Source organism: Haemaphysalis longicornis, unplaced genomic scaffold, assembly GCF_048455015.1.
Source record: "Haemaphysalis longicornis isolate Haplotype H1 unplaced genomic scaffold, Haemaphysalis longicornis Haplotype H1 scaffold_8, whole genome shotgun sequence".
NCBI lineage: Eukaryota > Metazoa > Arthropoda > Arachnida > Ixodida > Ixodidae > Haemaphysalis > Haemaphysalis longicornis.
The window spans coordinates 161,980,963-162,001,612 of NW_027526445.1; positions in this window are offsets into that span (position 1 = coordinate 161,980,963).

Here is a 20,650-nt window from a genome sequence, read left to right on the forward strand (position 1 = left end):
CTTTCTTACGAGCTTGCTGATAATAACTTGTTTGGAGGCATAATCTTTTCGCAAACAAATTACCACTCTACTGCAAGTATCGTTTGGGATGGCTAGGCCACGCGTGCAGGAACCTAAAACAGAAGATTCGTCGACTTTGGGTTCCGTTTTCAGACTGAGTTAATTAGGAGAATCTAGAGAGGAGGGAAAAGCAGTATACATAGGAAGGAATGGGGAGGGTTGCTGGAGGCATCCATCAGAACGCTAGCGTCCATTCTGAGCGGGCGGCGAGGGAGCGCCGTGTTCATTTCGTAGCGTTCACGGAAACACTCCGCGCGCAACACACGCACAATGACCCCGCGGGTCACAGCCCATATATAACACTCGGGGCAACAGACGCTCTTTTAAAGGGCCTCACCGAACCCCGGAGACCGTTCCGAAGGCGCCTACGGCGATCCTACTAGGTGTCGGGTGACGGAATCCAGGCGCTTTACGTAATTCACTGAAGGCAGGCAACTGACTTGAACTTCGTCTGCGTGTGGCGCCGACGCTTGTCTCGTCTCGTCTCTTGTGTTGGCTGCTGCTTCTGCTCACAATAAAATACAACAGGCTGTGCAGGATCGGGCTGTAGGTATTGACTCCCATCTACTCGTCGTCTACTACTTGGAGGCTACTTGGAGGCTCACTAAGAGGGTTCATCTTAAATTGAAGACGACTCATCGTGCAATGGAACGGACAAGAAGAGAGGGAACATTAAGGGACAAGAAGAGAGGGAACGAACATTAAGGGACAAGAAGAGAGCGGAGTGGGTCAGGGAACAAAGGCGTGTTAAGGGCATATTAGTAGAGATTAATAAGAAGAAATGGACGTGGGCAGGGCATGTAATGCGAAGGCAAGATAAGCGTTGGTCATTGAGGGTAACAGAGTGGATCCCTAGAGAAGGCAAGCGTGGTAGAGGGCGGCACAAAGTTAGATGGGCAGATCATATCAATAAGTTTGCGGGGATAAATTGGTCGCAGTTAGCACAGGACCGGGGTAATTGGAGATTAATGGGAGAGTCCTTTGCCCTGCAGTGGGCGTAGATAGGCTCGTGATGATGATACTCGTCGTCGTTGCTCGTTTCCGTTGTTATACAGTCGAACCTCGTTGTAACGAAGTAGTCTCAGGACAGCAAATAAGTTCGCTATATTTGATGTTCGTTATAACAGTAGAGGTAAAAATCGGCTGTAACAAATGGGCAACCTGGCTCGCGCAAAAATATTCGATACAAAAATGCATTTTTCAGGCTTCCAACCCACTATAAACAAGGTAGCTCTCACCTTTCTTCTAGTTGCATTTCAAGCAGAATGAACCGGAGCATGAGTACGTGAAATTCCAACAAAACAAGGTTCACTTAACAATACGTGCCTGCGTGTTTATTTATTTGATGAAGGATGTGACCTTCATCTGCTGGCTACTCACAGCACTGAGCAGGATGGAGTTTGCCACAGTGTCCACGAACAAAAGGGCCTTTATACTTCTGCAGTTTCGGATGATGGAGGATTTTGTCAAGCAGTTTCTCAACCTCCTGGTGAAATATTTCTTCGTTATATCCGATATCGCGCGTGGCTTTCCCAGTTTTACTTTCGTTATAAAATAACAAGTACCATTGAAATAAAGCGTGACCAACCAGAGATCGTATTTAATTCGCTATAGCCAATAATGAGCGATTTCAGTGTTCGTTATAACGAGGTTCAGCTGTAAATGATACGCGGAAACGATATAAATGATCACGGGGAACGGTGGCGTTCAAAACAGGGTACAACCTTTTTGAGATTGCGGTGGCCACCCAGTGACGTCACTAACTTTACGTTGACATTCGATTTACCGCGTTTGCCCACGTTGTCGCATTACGGCATTTAGATGGGGAGGCTCCTGTAACTGGCAGGGGTGTAGTTTCTGGTAATGCTCTTATAATCGGCGCAGACATTCGAAGAGCGCTTTCCACCGTGACCATGCTACCTTGATAAGAAATTATAATTAAGCGTAATGAATTATACGTTCACTTGTATGGTGCGCACTAATTGACGAGATACATCACTGGGACACCCGTAACCTTCAGACTGATAAATCTAACCAGCTATTGTGAGCCAACACTGTAATGGGTTCCCTCACATTTTACTGCCTTCACCGCAACATAAGGGTACGTGCTATGAAGCACTCTTTAAAGGCGACCTGGCAGCCTTTTTTTTTTTTTTACTTTCACCACAGCGTAATTATTTTAGGGCAAAGCCCACTAGGGGCTCGGGCTGTTGGCGTTTCCTGTCGTCGTCGTAATCGTCGTCTCATGTAGTCACGGTGCTAAAACACCGGGACACTCGTTTACGCCTCGCGCTAGAACTAACGCGTACTAAAAAAAAAGAAAAAAAAACATCTGGAGACTCGTTTACGCCTCGTGCTGGAACGCTTCGTGCTTGAAGGGAACTTTCACAGGAAAGCTGTGTTCTGTATCCCCGACGGTTTCATCTCCGTTGGCAAGAACGCGGAGGCGCCGAGAACACACTTATACACTGCATGCCTCACCACTCCCCAGGTTTGACATTAGTGGAGATGGCCCAAAGCATTTTTTTTGCCATGGAGCAGTCTTTCAAGCCAAAGCTTAGTGACGAGGACATTGCCGCGAACATGAGACCAGCCGACGGTATTACAGCCAATTAGTAAGCACGGCTGTTGCCTGCATCCATCACGCCATATAAGTGGTGCATAACTTATCGCGGTTTGTTGCGTTACCTCTAGTTTTCGCTTTCCGAAGACAGTTGAGGTGATATTTAGTATCTACATTTCCCTCCAACTACGGGTAAGTTAGGGGTGCGCGGCAGCAGGGGGTCAGTGTTACGAAAAGATTGATTGCGTGTCTGTTTGCGTCTTTGCAAATCCGTTGAAAGACAGAAGCGCTTCTTGTACCCTTACGGCGTAAGGCTCTCTCCTCCGTCTCACTTCCATCTCTCCACCAGTTCTACTCCATCCCACGACTCAACTCCCACCAGTTCCCTTCCCCCCACCTCATCTCCCCCTCCCCCTCCTGCACTCCTCGACTTTTTCAATACCTCTCCCCCTCGAGCTACACCCTTCTTCCTCTCTCCATCTTCGCATCTTCTTCCGCTCTGTTCACCTTCCCATTCTGTCGCACACTTCTCTCAATCCCTACCTTGTTTTTCATTCCGAGAGAGAGAGAGAGAGAGAGAGAGAGAGAGAGAGAGAGAGAGAGAGAGAGAGAGAGAGAGAGAGAGAGAGAGAGAGAGAGAGAGAGAGAGGAGGGAGGGAGGGGCTCTTTAATGGGAACTGGTGAGGTAAGCCCTGCTAGGGACAAGGCTTGATGTGCCCAATGGGGGGTGACTACAAAGATGAGTGGTGCTAATTAAACATTAGGGGTACGGCAGAAAGAAGACAAACAAGAAACGTTAAAAACGAGAAACAAGGGAATGCTGCTAGCAGAGTGCGGACATAAAAAAATACTTTAAAAGTAAAATCGTTAATGTAAACTGTGAATCCAAATGCAAAGTAGATGGTGCAAAAAATATGAGAACACCAACCCAAGAAAAATAAATAGCTGAACACCACCGCGCGAAAGAGTACATATCGTGAGACACTTGCGCTGTATGTGATCTAAAGAGATTTCTTCAGTTCAGAATCTCGTAGGAACGGGAACAAGACTTTTGTACCCAAGGTACTGTCAGCACTATTGGCCCAGAGCCAAGGAAAATGACAAAGTTCGAGCCTGCCTCCATGACGGACACGAGACAGGGAGCTCGTTGCAGTTTTTTGCACAGCAGCAAATCGAGGGCAGATAAACAATAAAAGATTTAGAGTCTCACGCTCGGCGCAGGTACGGCACAGGGGGAATTATCCCAACGTATCTTAAGCTTAAAACTCCGAGTAAATGCTACATTCAGGCGTAGTCGGTGCAACACTCCTCAACACCGCTTGTTGTTGAAAGCTAAAGCTATACGCAAAGCTATACTACCGTCTTCTCTACCATTTTCACATCCTTTCAGGACTCAATTTCGTTTGAGAAATGAGAAACTCATCGATTATCTCAGATATTCGTGCTTTTGGATCACAGGCCACAGTTGGCGACAAATTCAAATGTTTGTGCATGCATCTGCATCCATTTCCACGCAGCTATATACTCAATCACGATCTCGAACAGCTCACCTGAACGCATGTGCTATTGACGCCTGTAAAGTTTTGCGCAATATCCACGCATCCGGGTTTCGTATAAGTGCGTATCAGCTGCGGCTCTCTGAGGGTCTGCGAAGATAAAAGTGAAATTTTATTTCGGTCCTCCTTTTCGCCTTTCGTAATGAAAAATTATCATCATCATTTACAAGAAAGGCTGCTTCGTCCTCCCCCCCCCCCCCCTAACCCCACAAAAAACAGAAACAAAAAATACCAGTTTTATAGCAAACCCTCAACAACTAACCCCGATACTAGGAAAAAAAGGCAAGGCAGTTCCCAGCCACTTTCTTGCCGGGTGTTTATGACTTCAGCGGATTTTGTTTCTACAATGGACGACCGCCGACCAAACTAACTGCCAAGAAGCCCGACTCTAGGACCTGTAGTTGCGTTTGATCGCATCGCGTGAGTGCTGAGGTGCAGTCAACGCACTGATAGTTCTGTTTTAGTGTTTCCTTCCTCTATTACATCCCCACTGACGTCCTGTAGCATAAAATCTGAAAGCTTTTCGCCATTTACTGCGCCATTTAAATTCAATTCAATTCAATTCATTTATTTCGCATCAAGTAAAAATACAAAATGCTGGAGGCTCGCAGAAAACGCCGACGAAATGTCAGCTTGACGGAGCCGCAGGACCCCACACTGGCTGCTTTTCCATTAAAAAAACACCTATCATCATCATCATCATCAGCAGCAGCAGCAGCAGCAGCAGCAGCAGCAGCAGCAGCCTATCTACGCCCACTGCAGGGCAAAGGCCTCTCCCATTATTCTCCCATTACCTCGGTCCTGTGCCAACTGTGACCAATTGATCCCCGCAAACTTCTTGATCTCATCTGCCCATCTAACTTTCTGCCGCCCCCTGCAACGCTTGCCTTCTCTAAGGATCCACTCTGCTTCCCTTAATGACCAGTGGTTATCTTGCCTTCGCATTACATGCCCACGTCCATTTCTTTTTCTTAATTTCTACTAGTATGTCCTTAACACGTGTTTGTTCCCTGACCCACTCCGCTCTCTTCTTGTCCCTTAATGTTACACCTATCATTTTCCGCTCCATTGCACGCTGAGTCGTTCTCAATTTAAGTTGAACCCTCTTAGTGAGCCTATCATGGCTGAAATACACCTATCATGGATGAAATGGAGCTAAGTAGGTTACTAAGGCTAGTTGTTTCCTATTGCACGACGCTTTATATAGCGTTCATGGCCCGTTTGTATTCACAGCGCCAAATTCAATAATTTACAAGCTTTACAAGCTTGTTCACGAGATATTCACGCGCACGTGTTGTCACAGATCGTTATTGCTGTTATTCGGTCTTTCCCTTGCGGCAACGACAAGGCATCCTGGTATACACGAGTGACTCATGCACTGAGCGACACGTGTTGTGCAAGAAATACGGTCCGTTATCTCCTGTGGTTCGAAAGGCATCCTTGGAGCACGCCTGACAGGTTCTTCTACGAGCGAACCCACGTGAACAACGAGCGATCATTCCGTTAAGACCCAGTGACCGAGGCCTTGACCAGTTTCCCTTGGCCCGACGGAGTGGACGATAAGTGACAAACTTGGCGACAGTGTGACGCAACGCTTTTGAGAGCAGCACCGTACGGTATTGCGACTCCCAGATAGCGAAACCGTTCGCCCGTCCTTGATGCTCGAATTAAGTCGCGAGCCGATAATAATCGCGTGGATGTAAAATACGGTGCGAGCGACAAGAGCTTCTCGGATACGACCCGGCCCCGGCGTCGAGTCTAAAAGCGACTGAATAATGTGCGCGGTAAATGGCTGAAGCGAGACGCAAGGGTTGGGCAATAGAGAGAGCGCGCAACGGTCTTCGGTAGGGTGCTGCCGATGTCACCGCGTTTTAGCTACGCCTAAGGATAAATGAGTCCTTGGGGCTACTGCATATTGTAAAGCTGAATAATTAATGAGCGCAGATAGAGAGAGAGACGCAGAGAGAGTGCCCCAGAGGAATGTGCAAGACTCGCCAGAGCCACGGACCAAGCATAAAAATACAAATGAATTCAACGTGCTAGCTGGAGCAACCGGGGTGCTAGAAAGCGTGACGTATTGGATGGCTGTGCATTATTCTAGACCCCCTGGGGACCTTTAATGTGGGCTTTCGTCCATGTGTGCGCCTTCGAATGCATTCTCAGTGAGTAATAAGGCCTCCGTAGTGGATTAAAGAACCGGCGATCTCACGCATGTAAAGGAGCTCGGAGTTTTAGAAACTATGTCGCATCGGTGGGAATAGAGCAGTTGCAAAATAACTTTGTTTAGCTTTGCCTTTGTCACATACTTGCAGGTAAGTGTAGTTTCCTAAATAGCTTTTTTTTTGTACCAAGTACACGAAACAAAATGCGCCTACATGGAACTGAAAACTGTTCTGTAAGAGCTTTTAGGCCTTGCCAGCAAACAGCACTGCAGTGAAAGTGTGTCGTCCGCGTTATGAATCATCTGCATAAAGTATGTGAATTGACAAAGCTAACCCATTCATTTGAAGTGGCTATTGCGACAACTTTTGTGATGCACAGTTGGGAACGAGAAAGATTGGTAAGTTGCTTAAAGGGACCATAAAGACAACATAAAAGTTCAGTTCATTAAAATAATGCTTTGTCCCGATAAAAATGATGCCAATTTTATCGCAAACTTCGAACAAACAATCGAAATAACAAATGAAGCAGTGGGGACTCCTCAGCCACTTTGTGGCGATTTTCTATGACGTCACAGAATCTTCTTCGTGCGCTTGGCTGCCCCCAACTTAAGCCACCGCCCAGAAACACGTCTGGGCGATTGTAATGCGGCTTCTAGTTCCGTTTGATCGTATCTCTTGTAGGCTAACGGAAAGGTAACACAATGACGACTGCGTTTTAGAGTTCGCCCGCATTACGTCACTGTAGCTCATAATTTGAGCCTTTCAATATTTCCTGCGTTTTTCAGTTAAAAAAAACGCCTTTCGTAACTGAAATGGCGCTGTGTGAGTGGCCAAATACTACTTGTTTCAAGCTTAGCAAAGTTCTATTTTGCCGTCATTGCCCCAAAGGGGCTTTAAGCGCCGCTTACAAGTTTTAGTTGGTATCGTCGAATTCACATTTCCAGACGATGAATGCAGTACAACAGGCAGACGCACAGAAACTGAAATCATTGCAAACTGCAGAGCCGTAATGAACGAAGTGTCACCGCTGCCCCTGTTCCGCTATATTGTTACGCACTGGGTTTATTTTATACAGTGCTTTTATGAAGCAAAATGGCAAACAAGGACAAGATGGAGCGGCTGTAGGCTGGTGGAAGGTTGGTTGGTTGGTTGGGTGGACCGTTGAATAATGGCGCATACCCACGCGGGGTATTGGCCAAGAAGATGCGCCCGTAATGGTTAGGCTGTGACCAGGTTTATTTTAGAGAAAAGAAGAATAAAGTAGGACAAAAAGGTCGAGACAAGAAAAAAGAAATCTTGGAATATAACAGAATAGTCAGGAAAAAGAACACGAATGAAGAAATAGCTGTCTAGCAGGGCAGCCGGCCTGTCCTCTCCTTCCCTTCAGCTTCGCTGATGGGGTGGTCAGATAAACTGTTGCAGGCGTACCGTATGCTTTGTGACGTCACAGAATTCTGGAACTCGCGGGCTTGTGGACGGCCGTTTATGAAGACATTCGCATATGTGCTCGCGAACGAATGAATGAATAACGCATTTAACAACTTTGAGGTACTTGGGTTTAACGACTGCAGCTAGGAAGCGGCACTGTGTTGCAGTTTGGGGGGTGAACTCATGAATGAATGAATGAAGGAAGGAAGGAAGGAAGGAAGGAAGGAAGGAAGGAAGGAAGGAAGGAAGGAAGGAAGGAATGCCTCGCACCTAAATGAGGCACACGAGATGGAAATAACATGGCAAGTTGGGCTAGTTGGTGCAGTGTCAAGTTCATGGTAGAAAACAGCGCAAGAAACACAAGGACAAAAAGAAGAGGGGACGGCGCACAGCGCTGAACTATATGTGTTTTCTTTTTAAACTTTCAGTTGCAAGTTCAGCGCGGTGCGTCGTTCCCTCTTCTTTTTGTCCTTGTGTTTCCTGCGCTGTTTTTCACCGAGATGAAAAGCTTCCTGCTTTATTTTAACGATTATATGTCAACAAGCATGCATGCCTTCAAAACGCTGAAAATGACATAAAAGGTTCAATCTTCGTGCCAACGCACAGCACATAATTATGAAAATTTGGTAAGCTATGGGGAATGAACTATTTTGTAAAATGTGCTAACAAAATGGGATTATTTTTTCGTATGCCTCCACCCTGCCTTAATTTTCGGACTTACCATCCCCGGTATGGTCAAGCATTGAAACTAAGAACAGAGCTTGTCGCATCTATTTCTCCACAAATATAACACCCATGTACGTTGGTATCCTTTCTTGCATTCACTAGTCCACTTAATTTTAAAGAACCGACGCGGTGAAAGGATAGCGCATTTAAGATTCGGAAATGTTTTTCGTCCTTGTGTCGATAATTCGCCGGAAGTGAAACATCCCCCCATGATCGAAATATTCCTTACAGGTTGATCTACGGTGTATCTTTGAAGCGCGAAACCCAATTCGAACTTTTAACTGCTACGTATGTTAACTGCATTTTACACGCGAGACCGGCCACGGGGCGCAAGACTCCCTCCCATGGGTGGTAAAAGCTTGCTCATTAGTGACACAGGAAAAAGAATGGGTGTTATTACGAATAAAATGAAGTGGTCAACAATCTGTTTTACTCCAGGTAGCTCATTTTGAGTAAGCCTCGTGCCCTTCGCTTGCCTGCGTTCGTTTTGAGCCTGGGGCGATCCTGTCAAAGTTTACCTGCTCAGTGAATCACGCGGCGGTTCGCTTAAGCGAGCCCAGGTGTGTGGAATCGTATAATCCTCGCCTCCATCCCCGCCGCCGCAGAATAAGCGTGTTTGAAATTCACCAGCACTGGCCTTGATCTAGACCTTGCTTCCAGAGCGCTTTTAGCCGAAGATAGAAATAAAGAGAGCTAGATCCTATCTAAACCCCATTAGAGCGTTCGCTCCGGATATAGGAAAATCACCGTTGGGAAACGTAGCTTCTCATTCTTTTCATTTCTTGTGTCTTTACACCGAAGCTCCACACGACTCACTCCTGAGCTCACTCCTTCGTGACGTGGTATTCCAGTAAAATACGCTTTGCGGCAAAGCCAAGTTATCGCGAATGCTTCGTAACTCTCCTGCTAACCCAGTCGAAAGGGACGAGAAGAAGAATTTCTGCAGTTTGTCGTATTGTCGCGTGTCGTACTGTCATCTTGTCGCTTTCTTGCTATGTCGCGATTATGATGCTCTGTCGTGAGTGGTATTCCTGTCCTGATGTTGATGTTACGTCGTGCCTACTTCCTGTCTTGTCGTGATCCTGATGTTCTTGCCCATTGTGAGGAGTAGCGTAAATTGCAGTTCTGTTGTGACTACAGGAATGTTTGTCGTTGAAAAAAAATTGACTTTGTCGTTACGGCAGAAATGTGTGTCGTAACAACAGATGGCTTTGTCGTAACAACAGGAATTCTGTTGTCACAACAAAGGTTTTTCCCGTACGACAGGAATTCTTGTTAGGTTCTTGCGGTATTCCTGGTGTGATTATACACTGGGAATGAACATACGTTAAGAAACGTCTTCGCGCTATTTGCCGCTAAGACGACTCTGTCACTACGCCGAGTTTCATGTACTCGCCATAGTTAACCGTCGAGTTGTAAACAATTCGGCGTTCCCGTCTGCTGTCAATACATGGGTTTCTTCGGTAGGAATATGCTCGCAACTCGCCTTTTACCAAAACTGCCCAGAGACAAATTATGCGACGTTGGACTTCACAAATGACTATGCATTCATTGGAAGTTGTACATAAGCAGGAATTATGTACAGCCATCAGTCACAGCTTTAATGCGAACGACATGAAGAAACCGTTCCCGTGTTTTTCCAGCCTAGCTCACCCCGAAGCCGCCGTAGGACTGACTGCCCCATGTTTGTTTGCCAGGGTAAAAATCTAGTCTTTCGAATCTTCGTTTGGTTAATTAATTCAAAGGAATGCTAAATGGCAGATAAGAAAAAAAAGTGCGCTTTGTTTTGTTTTTTTGCATTCGCTCGGACTGAGCCCCGGTCAATACGCTCAGAAATAAATAGTGGCCAATTACTTTTACCGGTATCCGCCGCATATGAACACGTAGAATTGCGTTTGGAAAAGCAACGAGTTCTTTTTTAAAGACGGTAGTCTTTCTTGGGCTACTTAAACCCAGAAATTTTGGTCTGTCTATCTGTCTGTCTGTCTGTCTGTCTGTGACTCGATTCAGGCACCCAGCCAAAGCGAAACGAGGTCTGCGCAATAGTCTCATACACTTACAGCCAAATCTAAACCCCTATAGGTCCGGTTTCAATGTTCATACTTGTAAACATTGTTTAACAAGAACAAGACATTACGCAAATATCAGACAGAAAATTATTACACAAGGGATGTTTACAGTGTTCCTTTATAAAAATGCATAGATGCTTCATTTTCGCGAAATGAAATACTACATCCACAGAGAAAAAAACGCACTCCATCGCCTGCTGTCGCCTGCACCAGTATAGCTTCTGGCAGCATTTAAAACAATCAAACGAGAACAATTACGAAAGGTTCCACAAGATAGTTTCCACGTTCTGCTTGGAACGCACGTGGAGTAGGGCAACGTGGTTCTATAAACGTTGATGTAGGGCGCCTCGATGCACGCGCGTCTCCGCCGTACGGAAGCGCTGGCATCGAGGCATTCGGCGTGGAGCAGTGGAACGCGGTAAGTTTAAGTCGACTTGAGCAAACCTTTAGCGTGTTTACCTTGGAAGGAGCGCGACGGAAGAGGGACAGCATGAGAGGTGTACGGGAAAGCGAAGGGAGGCGTTTACTTGGCAAATGTCGACAGACTATCGTCTTTTGTCGACATTTGCAACGAAAGGAGCGGATACGCCGCCAATTTTTTGTTTTGGTTTGGCTTTGCTGTCTCCAGTGGTCATTTGCTTTTGAAACAAAAAAAAACTGGTGTAACATGCCGAATCGACACCTGGTCCATGAGGGACGCCGTAGTAGAGGGCGCGGGATTAATTTCGACCACCTGCGGATCATTAACGTGCGCCGAAATTTCGAACACACGGGTGCTTTCGCTTTCGGCTCCATCTAAAAAGCAGCCACAGCGACCGGGATCGAACCCACGTCCTTGGGCAGCACAATGCCTTAGTCGCTGAGCCATGGCGGCTGGTTTTTTTTTTAAACAGGCATGTCGTTGAGCGTGTGTATCGCCGTGGCGGTCGATCATCTTAGTTCTCCGAAGACTGAGTAGACAAATAGCATCTAATTGTGCCCGTTCGTACTGCATTTGCTTCCATGTGTAACCAAGAACCGACACAAGCGATTGGTTACCGAGCGGTTATGATTCCGAGATCCGAAGCAGTGAAGCATGGGTTGGATTATGACAGCTTGCAAACCAGCCAAAGCGTGTCATTACATGGCTGATTGATCATATTGCTTAAGGTATTTCACGAAAAAACCAGACCATTTCATCCAAGCAGCGCATTCCTGTGCTAGTTTTGAACACTTTGTCCGTGGCTTCGGCCGCTTTCCGGAAAACACCAGGGTAACGATGCGTAGAGCAAGACTCATGGAATACATTCCATGAACTAGTCAAATTAAACTGTAATACATTGGCCTCCAACGGAGTTCTGAAATTGACAATTTTTTAACCATTTGCGAGTATACGTAACACTTCTCTACGCGCGTAAAAAATATCGTAGTTCAGCTCCGCCGCAATGCACTCAATTGCGTTACGTTGAATCACATGTGCTTTCAATAACAAAAATCAACTGATTGATTGATTTATTGATTGAACTTGTCGATTCACTGAAATGATTGAGTTCATTAGCTCAGGCGCAGTTTTATACTCCTCTGCCCTGCCAGGGAGCTCGCCTGAGCAGTAGGACATACTGTTGACCAACGGTCCCCTGGAGTACCAAGCACTCCTGGTAACCCGGGATACGACGGTGCAGTCCACGCATGGCTTTATTTAATAAGGATCTACTCGTGCTTAAACACCTAATAAACATTCTCTCTCTCTCTCTCTCTCGTTGTAAAATTAGGATGGGGACCACACTGAAACTATGTGGTCAGGCCATGCAACTTGAAATCAGTAACTACAACAATTATGTATAATTATAATTTTAGGGGCCAAAACGACAACTAATAAGATGATGATATAGCTATTCGGCCGATTTCCGTCGATTGAACTCCATTTAGTTCCGTTGCATGACTCGAATGCGCCGAATTGAGGGGTCTACATTTACTCTAACCATCGACCCCCTCCCGCCCTCCCTTTCTCCTTCTCGGGTGATAACCAAGGTCAAAGCAGGGATTTTAATTAAGTTAATTGAATACATATCCCAACTACATCAATTTAGTTGCCGGTTTAGGGCAGTAAGGTTCAAATTTAGTCATCGAATAATTTGACCTTCTGCTTACTCAGAGCCTTCTAGAAGGCACCGGCATAATTCGAAAGAAGTTTTGTGGGCGCGCCCTGAAGGAATCAGCGCGAGTCGACTGTCATGAGTGATTTTAATTTTGCGCTGTGCTTAATTGTGATCACCTGCTTACGCTTATAAACTGAAATTCACTGAACGAAAATTTTAGTTATTTGCGAATCACTATAATGCTTCGGTAACATTTAATAAACCATGAACGAGCTGCACCGTAAAAGCAATGAAAGAAAAAGTACGGTGACGCCCAAGCACTTCTTAAGAGAAGAAAAAGGTTGCGGATTGATTCCAATCCAGATCCAAATTTGCTTAATTTCCTTTAGTTTTTATTATCCTGGCGCCGTCGGCCATATTAGGAGCCATTTAGTTGCTACTGACGCCGATGCCGGACGCAAGCTTTTCCGTTTAATCGGCGATATATTGCTTTCGCATTAATATTACATTTGGCTCTTTTAAGCAGTCTCCCTCAATAAAACAGCTGTAGGACTGCTTTAAATTGCGGCTGCGTGACTCCAAGATGCTCATATAACTGTATTATGCCTTCTGCTTGCTTTCTTTGTGTGCGTGCGTGCGTGCGTGTGTGCGTGTGCGCGCGCGCGTTCAGGAAGAAAAATCGTACCTGGAGCGTACAAAAAAACCAGTGGCACAAATGGCTTGCATGCTTAAAATGCGAACTAGGCGCAGTAATTATGCTCGAAAGAGATCCGCCCAGTTTTCTTAAAAACCGAAAAAAAAAAGAAAAAGAGGGACAAAATCGGACTCCGCCCGTGGTCAGATCTTCTCAGGCCCCCCTATGGAGACATCACGAGCGGCGCAGGAAAACGCCAGCTTTTCGTACGTGCTTTCGCATATCATTACGGGCGCGCGTCTAGAATTTTCTGGCTTTCGTCCTTATTTCCAAACGTGCACAGGCGGCGCGTCTCGAAGAGGGTGAACTAAAAGACGTAAACGACAAGAAGAACACGGCCGAACTAACAACGCGCGAAAGAGGAGAGCGAAGGAAAGACAAGAAGAAGGAGGGAAAAAGAGATAAATACGTTAGTCGAGCTGTGGTAACACAGGATAACGCCGGCACCATCTCCTGGCCCCTGTGTCAACCGGCGCGAACCAAGCGATCACACGAGAAGAGATCGACCTCGCTAAATACTGGTGCTACCGGAATAGTTGGAAGTCGGGAGCGTACGTATTGCAGAGGGATTAAAAGAGGGCTGAGAACCCTTATGCGGTGTAATAGGGTTGTAAATTTCGTGCGCCTTGCTCTGAAAATCTCGGCAAACTATTACGGAGCATCGACTTTCACTGACGATTTTTATTTTGTCGCAGGCAAGCAATAAACACCCAACCCATATATTGATATATACATTGTTACGTCTTGCTGAGTGAGACTGCAGCCGTGGGGCTAAAAATAAATATGAATAACTCTAAAGTAATGAGGAATACGCATGCCAAAAAACGTCCTCTTCAGCTTAGGAAAAGAAAAAAATAGAAGAAATAAACTAATATAATTACGCCAGAGAGATGGGTAGCGCTGACTCTAGCCACGAGAGAGAAATCCGCCACAGAATAGGCATGGGCTGGAGAGCACTCGGAAAACACTCCCAAATAATGAAAAGTAAGCTACCACTGTTATTGTGCTCAGTATGAATAATCTGTGTTTATATGTATTCCTACTTTGCTCAATCGTTGAACTCCTTGTTTTTTTTTTTTCACCTATTTTTTATATATGTTCCTTGTTAATCTTCCCTATGTGTTATATACGTTCCATGTTAACCCTCTACCCTATCCCTCTATTCTTATGCATTGTTTCCTCCACGCCCCCCCCTCCTCTACACCAGCAGGCGTTCGATATCCGCCCCTAGGCGAGACAATTTACGCCTGCTGGTGGACGTTCCTCTCTTCCTAAAGAACAATACATACATACATACATACATACATACATACATACATACATACATACATACATACATACATACATACATACATACATACATACATACATACATACATACTTTCACGATCAAAAGTTTACGGACCAGGGAATGGCAATTTTAGCTTATTTCTCTTCCTATAGCAGCCCGACGAACTGTCGAATGCATGCGAGATGTTGCATAAGTACTGAACTAATAAAAACTACCGCTGATAGTGCTCCGGGCTGCTGTGTGGCAGAGAAATAACTCAAAATTGTTGCTTTCGTGGTCCGTAAACTTCTGCTCTTGGGTGTACATACATACATACATACATACATACATACATACATACATACATACATACATACATACATACATACATACATACATACATACCTCTGTCACTCAAAAGAAAAATCTACAACAAGTGCATACTGCCGGTGATGACGTAATGAGCTGAAACTTGACGCCTTATTATAAAAACCTAGAAAGCAAACTTAAGTCAGCTCGACAGGCCATGGAACGAATTATGTTAGGAATAACACTCAGGGACAAGAAACGAGCTACCTGGATCAGAGAAAAAGCAAGAGTTGGTGATATCATAGTTCAAATAAAGAAAAACAAATGGACTTTGGCTGACTATGTAGTGAGACGAACGGACAACTGGTGGACCCTTAGGGTAACAGAGTGGATACCAAGAGATTGGTATAGAAGAAGGTGAAGGCCAGTAACACGATGGAAGGATGAAATACGGAACATCGGGGGCAAACTATGGACCCGAGGCGTTGCGCTGCTGAGCACGAGGACGCGGGTTCGATTCCTGGCTGCGGCGGCCGCTTTTCTGATGGAGGCGAAAAGTAAAAACGCCCGTGTGTACGAGATTTCGGCGTACGTTAAAGATCCCCAGGTGGTGAAAATTAATCCGGAGCCCTCCACTACGGCGCGCCTCATCGCCTGCGTTGCGTCGGCGCGTTAAACCCGACAATCATCAAACTATGGACCCGAGCAGCGCAGGACAACAGGGGTTGGAGGTCAATGGGAGAGGCTTTGGTCCTGCAGTAGACCTGAGCAGGCTGATGATGATGATGATGACTGTTACGTGCCGGCAGTGCAACCGAGGCGAACCATTGTAGATAACGTGGTGGATTGAATCATTTGAGGATATCTTAGCCCCAGCCCGCCCCTCTTTGCGATGAGCACGGCGCAGCGCGCCATTTTTCATTCCTTCTTGTAACGTAGCCTCTGCGCCGATGGCGACCGTTCCTCGCTGAGTCCGCAGCAAATACAGGAACGCAGCGGCAATGAGTGACAACGTCTATGGCTCCGCGGATGACGATGGTGAAAGGGGTGTACACTACCCCTCCATCAGCGATGCCCGTCAAATTCTTACTTCACGCCGTCACGCATGGACCTGGTCTTTTGCATGGGAAAATAGACGTAGCTCTGGCATCCCGCAGGCGGAGCTCACTGCCGGGTACCGATGGAGCCACCGACTCCACAGTATGCCACCTTGGCCCCAAAGCTCGTCAAACGCTTTTGGACATCTCTTAAAAGACGTGGATGGAAGGCGTTGCTCCACCGGAGTGGAAAACAAGCCGTCTGCTTCTCTTACTCATGCCTAGCAAATATCCGTTTGGCCTTCCATCATACCGTCCATCTGGCCTGGCAAGCTGCCTTTGCAAGGTCATGGAAATAAAGAGACTCACGCGGCTCCAGCGGTGTCTTGAACAGCACTTTATTTACCCTGAGGCCATAGCCGGTTTGCGACGTGGGTGTTCCTCCAAGGACTGCGTGGTGCACTTGGTAACATTTACACCTCAAGAAAAAGAGGCCGCAAACGCCTTTGCGCAGCCACCTTCCTTGACGTTAAGTACGTCTACGACAATGTCGTTCATAAGGCTATTCTATACGCCCTGGAGCACTTCGTACTTGGTGGGCGAGCTTACCAATGGGTAGAAAGCTTCTTGCCCGGGAGACATTTTTTCTCATCACACAGGACTGCCCAGCACCACAGCACTTCATTCCCCGTGGTGTCCCTCAAAGTGGAGTGCCAAGCCCAACGCTTTTCAACCTAGCGATCATCAGACTTGTGCAAGCTCTCCCAAAATTGTCTTCGCGTCCATTTATGCTGATGAATGACATTTGCCTCTGGGATTCTGGTGTCAACCGACCACAGCTATGGGCTCGACCTCAAAACGTGACCAATGACATGGGATCTAGCTTACAGAGGCAATGCCTGAGCATCTCTTGCAACAAGTGTGCGGTGGTTGCATTAACCCCGGAGCTCATAAATTAAAATCGAATGGATCAACGAGAGATCCGTTCCCTACTCCAGGCATTACAAATTCCTTGGCGTCATTATCGACAGGGAAATTTCATGGAGCACACCTCTGTCTTTCGTGAAGGATAGACTCACCGCCATTGCCCACACATTCAGGATTCTTGCCCGAAAGACGCGGGGAACATCAGTAAGAGGAATTCTGCAGCTGTACTCCGCACTTTTCTTGAAATTTTGTCGCTGCCCCGAATACTCGTCGGAGAGGAGCGTGCTTGCCACCGCGCTGAGCCGATTGGACAATCGACCCTTTACGGTGGAAACTATTCTTAGTCATCGGTCTTCACCATCTACCTCGCAGAAGGCGACGAAAGCCCTTTTACGTTTCCTGAGTGAAACGAACTTGCTTGAAAGACTATAGTGCCCGAAACGGGACTAGAGTGCGCGCTTTCCCACTCCTATCTCTTCCTCTTCTCCCCCCCCCCCCTTTTTATTCCCTGAGCCCCATTCCCCCAGTGCAGGGTAGCAAACCGGGCTCTACACCTGGTTGACCTCCCGGCCTTTCCTTTCTTTTTTCTTCTCTCTCTTGCGTTAGCTTTCCAGCGATTTCCAATACTTGCTTCACTAGCCATCGTGTAATACAGAGCATCCACGTGAGTTGACGATATCATAATTCGAATAAAGAAAAAAAATGAAGGCTCTGTGTACGTCTCTTAGTTCGCCGCGTTGTATATAAACAGTGGGCACCATTTTCATTGCTTAAAACCACCCGATGGCCACTTATGTGGCTACTCAGGCACTACGCTTTTACATCAAGATCCTCACGAGGTTTCCATCCCACTATCTGGCGCAGCTCCCGCAGGGTCGATCACGACCTACATTTTCAGCCATTGTCACTGCGCACAGGGCGGCGAGGTACGCCCCTGCGCTTACACCGGGCTCCCCGTTCTGTCCCGGCACAACCTGAGATTTATATCAGTGTTCCGGGCATTGGAGAAAAATATGAACTGCCACCATTGAGCCTTAAACAGCATACGATGCGGTTACTCCACTAACGGTACAATGACCGGAAGCGTGTATAAACGGCCTACCATCCAGCTAGCCAGGTGCGGTGGTTGTACCAGCAGATTTAATCCGCATCTCGATTCCGTGTTGTGCCTGCCATGAGTTCGACAGCTACAGAAGTTGCAGCCGTCGGTGGGGCACTTAATGATCAGCTTCACTGCGGAATCACCGGCAATGCATTGGCGGATGAAGCTGCCCGTACAGGCTACGAGAGTGAACGCACCGTCCTGATTCCGCCCTCAATGACGGATTCCGCAAGGACGCCTCGTTCTTTTGCACGTATAATTACCATAAAGCAATGGAATACACCGGACGTTTCGAATCCTCGTCTCTATACCCAAGACCCCTACTCCAACGTCGTCTTCCGTGTGGGCTGTATCGACCTCAGTTGACCTTGTTTTGTAGATTGTGGTTGGAAATAGCCTTCACGAAAGCCTACTCCTTCTTTATCGGGGTGCCCAACAGCACCAACTGCGGTGCTTACGGGGCGGAAGAGACAGAGCATGTGCTGTGTCGCTACCCCCAATATTCATCGGAAAGAAGCGTGCTTGCCACCGCGCTCAGCCGATTGGACAATCGACCATTACAGTAGCGACAATCCTAAGACATCGGTCTCTACCATCGACTTCGCAGAGGGCGACAAAAGCCCTTCTACATTTCCTGAACGATTGGGCCTTAGACGAACGACTAGTGCGCGCCTATTTCTTCCTCTTTTATCCGCTGAACCCCATTTCCCCAGTGCAGGATAGCAAACCGGGCTCTACGCCTGGTCAACCCCCCGGCTTTACCATCGGTTTTTCTTCTCCTCCTCCCGTCATAGCGAGGATAAAACGTCGAAAGCCCTTGAAGACGAGCCGGAGAACCGGGGTGGAAAAACGGCACCGTCATGTTTTCAGGGAACGACTGTTTACGTCCCGGCTTGTCTGCACTCATCTTGGTGGGTAATAGGCAGAGTAAATAGCGCTGCAGAACCAGCGTGTACATGGCTCACCGGGTTTGGGGCGGCCGGATGGGATCCCAGAGCCCTGGAGCGATCGCTTCAGGAGCCGAGAAGGGCGAAACTAAAGGGCCAGATTGGGGATGACGAAGAGAGTGAAGGAGTAATGGCTATTGACCAAGTAGTGCTGAAGTGCGATAAGGTCAGATAGCTCTAGTTTGTGATACATAGCGTCAGTTCTCCTGCGATTCCTGGAAGGTAAATGTGATGGTTGTGGAAGGCAATCTTAGAATCCGTTCAGGCGAGCTCTAACGTCACTTCGCAAAGGGCGGAAGGATTCCAACGCGTCGCACTTGCGTGGAAAACCGTGCTGTGCCGGCCCGTAAAAATATTTCGCGTCGATAAACCGGAGCGACTTTGTCACACCGGTCCACGTCGTTTCCGCCCAAGTCATCGCACATCTTGATCGTTCGCGTGTATGCGCGGGCCTGCGAGGTACGGGTGGCCCTCGTGTAGCTAATCGGCGCATCGGAAGTTCTCCGCGCCCGGAAATGGCCCGACTGCGAGATGTGTGTGCGCCTGATACGAATCTTTGCAGTGTTCTGAGTTTGGCGGTTGTGACCATTGCGCGGCCGTTTTTGTCGGAACATCTGTTCATCCGTTTCAGTGCGTTGAGGTGGCTTAAAAATGTGTAGGCGCCGGGCGCTTTGCAAACTGTAAAGAATGACCGCCGATGAAGAGATAGTAACAGATCTTGGCCGGAAGTGCAAGTTTTTCTGCACGGACGGGTTACATTGACCCTTTTGGGAGCTCAGCCACAGTTTTCTTTGGCATTCTCGTAGCTTGGGAACAAGGCAGCGAAGGTTCAGAAAAGGTGCGCGCTCGGGACTCTTGTAGTCTGCATGCGCTTTCCTCCGAGTGACAAACTATTACAGCAAGACGAAAATTAAATTGCAGCTTTCGCATTTCCAGCTTATTGATGCAGCTGGCGTCGCTTATTATTCGATTATTTCACGGGCCAGTTTGCTTTACTAACAACCTGAAATCGCAAATCCCGAAGGGTGAATGCGGGCCTCTTTTCCAGCGGGCGCGATTGGCCACGGAGGCCGCGACTGGAGCTGGGGCGATTGGGCACGCTGATACGCTGCTTCGTTAGGCAGCGCCGCACCGATAAGTTGAGCAGCGGAGATAGGGACATCTCTCCCTCACCCAACAGGCATTCTTTCCCCTTAAATATCCACAGATATTGACTCGTACGGCGCGCATGCCGCAGTTACCGGTGCACGTTAAAAGGACTGAGGAAGCTCGTCAGTACAGTAAAACCTCGCTAATTCGAACTTCAACAATTCGAACTTATGGATGATTCGAACTGTGCGAGTTGGTTCGGCCAAGTCTAGAAGTCGATGTATAAAGAAACCTGTTAATTCAAACCCGAGTAGGCTCTGCCATGGGTAATTCGAGCTACGCGACATTGCACCGGCCTCTTGGAGCCTGGCACACGGCCAGAGAAGCGCATCCTGTTCCTTCACACGAGGCTGTGTAGAAGGGGGAAAGTTACTCTGGGTAAAACCAACGTAAATCCTACATGGTGGGCGCTGTGCAAGACGCACTCTTTGCGAACTCGGTCGGTGACAGCGCACATACAGTGGTGTGCGCGGTGCGCGGACACATGAGGGCGCCATATCACAGGTCAGAACCGCAGAACATATCGCCGCCATTGACGACAAGGACGAAGCGTAGGGCGACCGCTCAGAATTC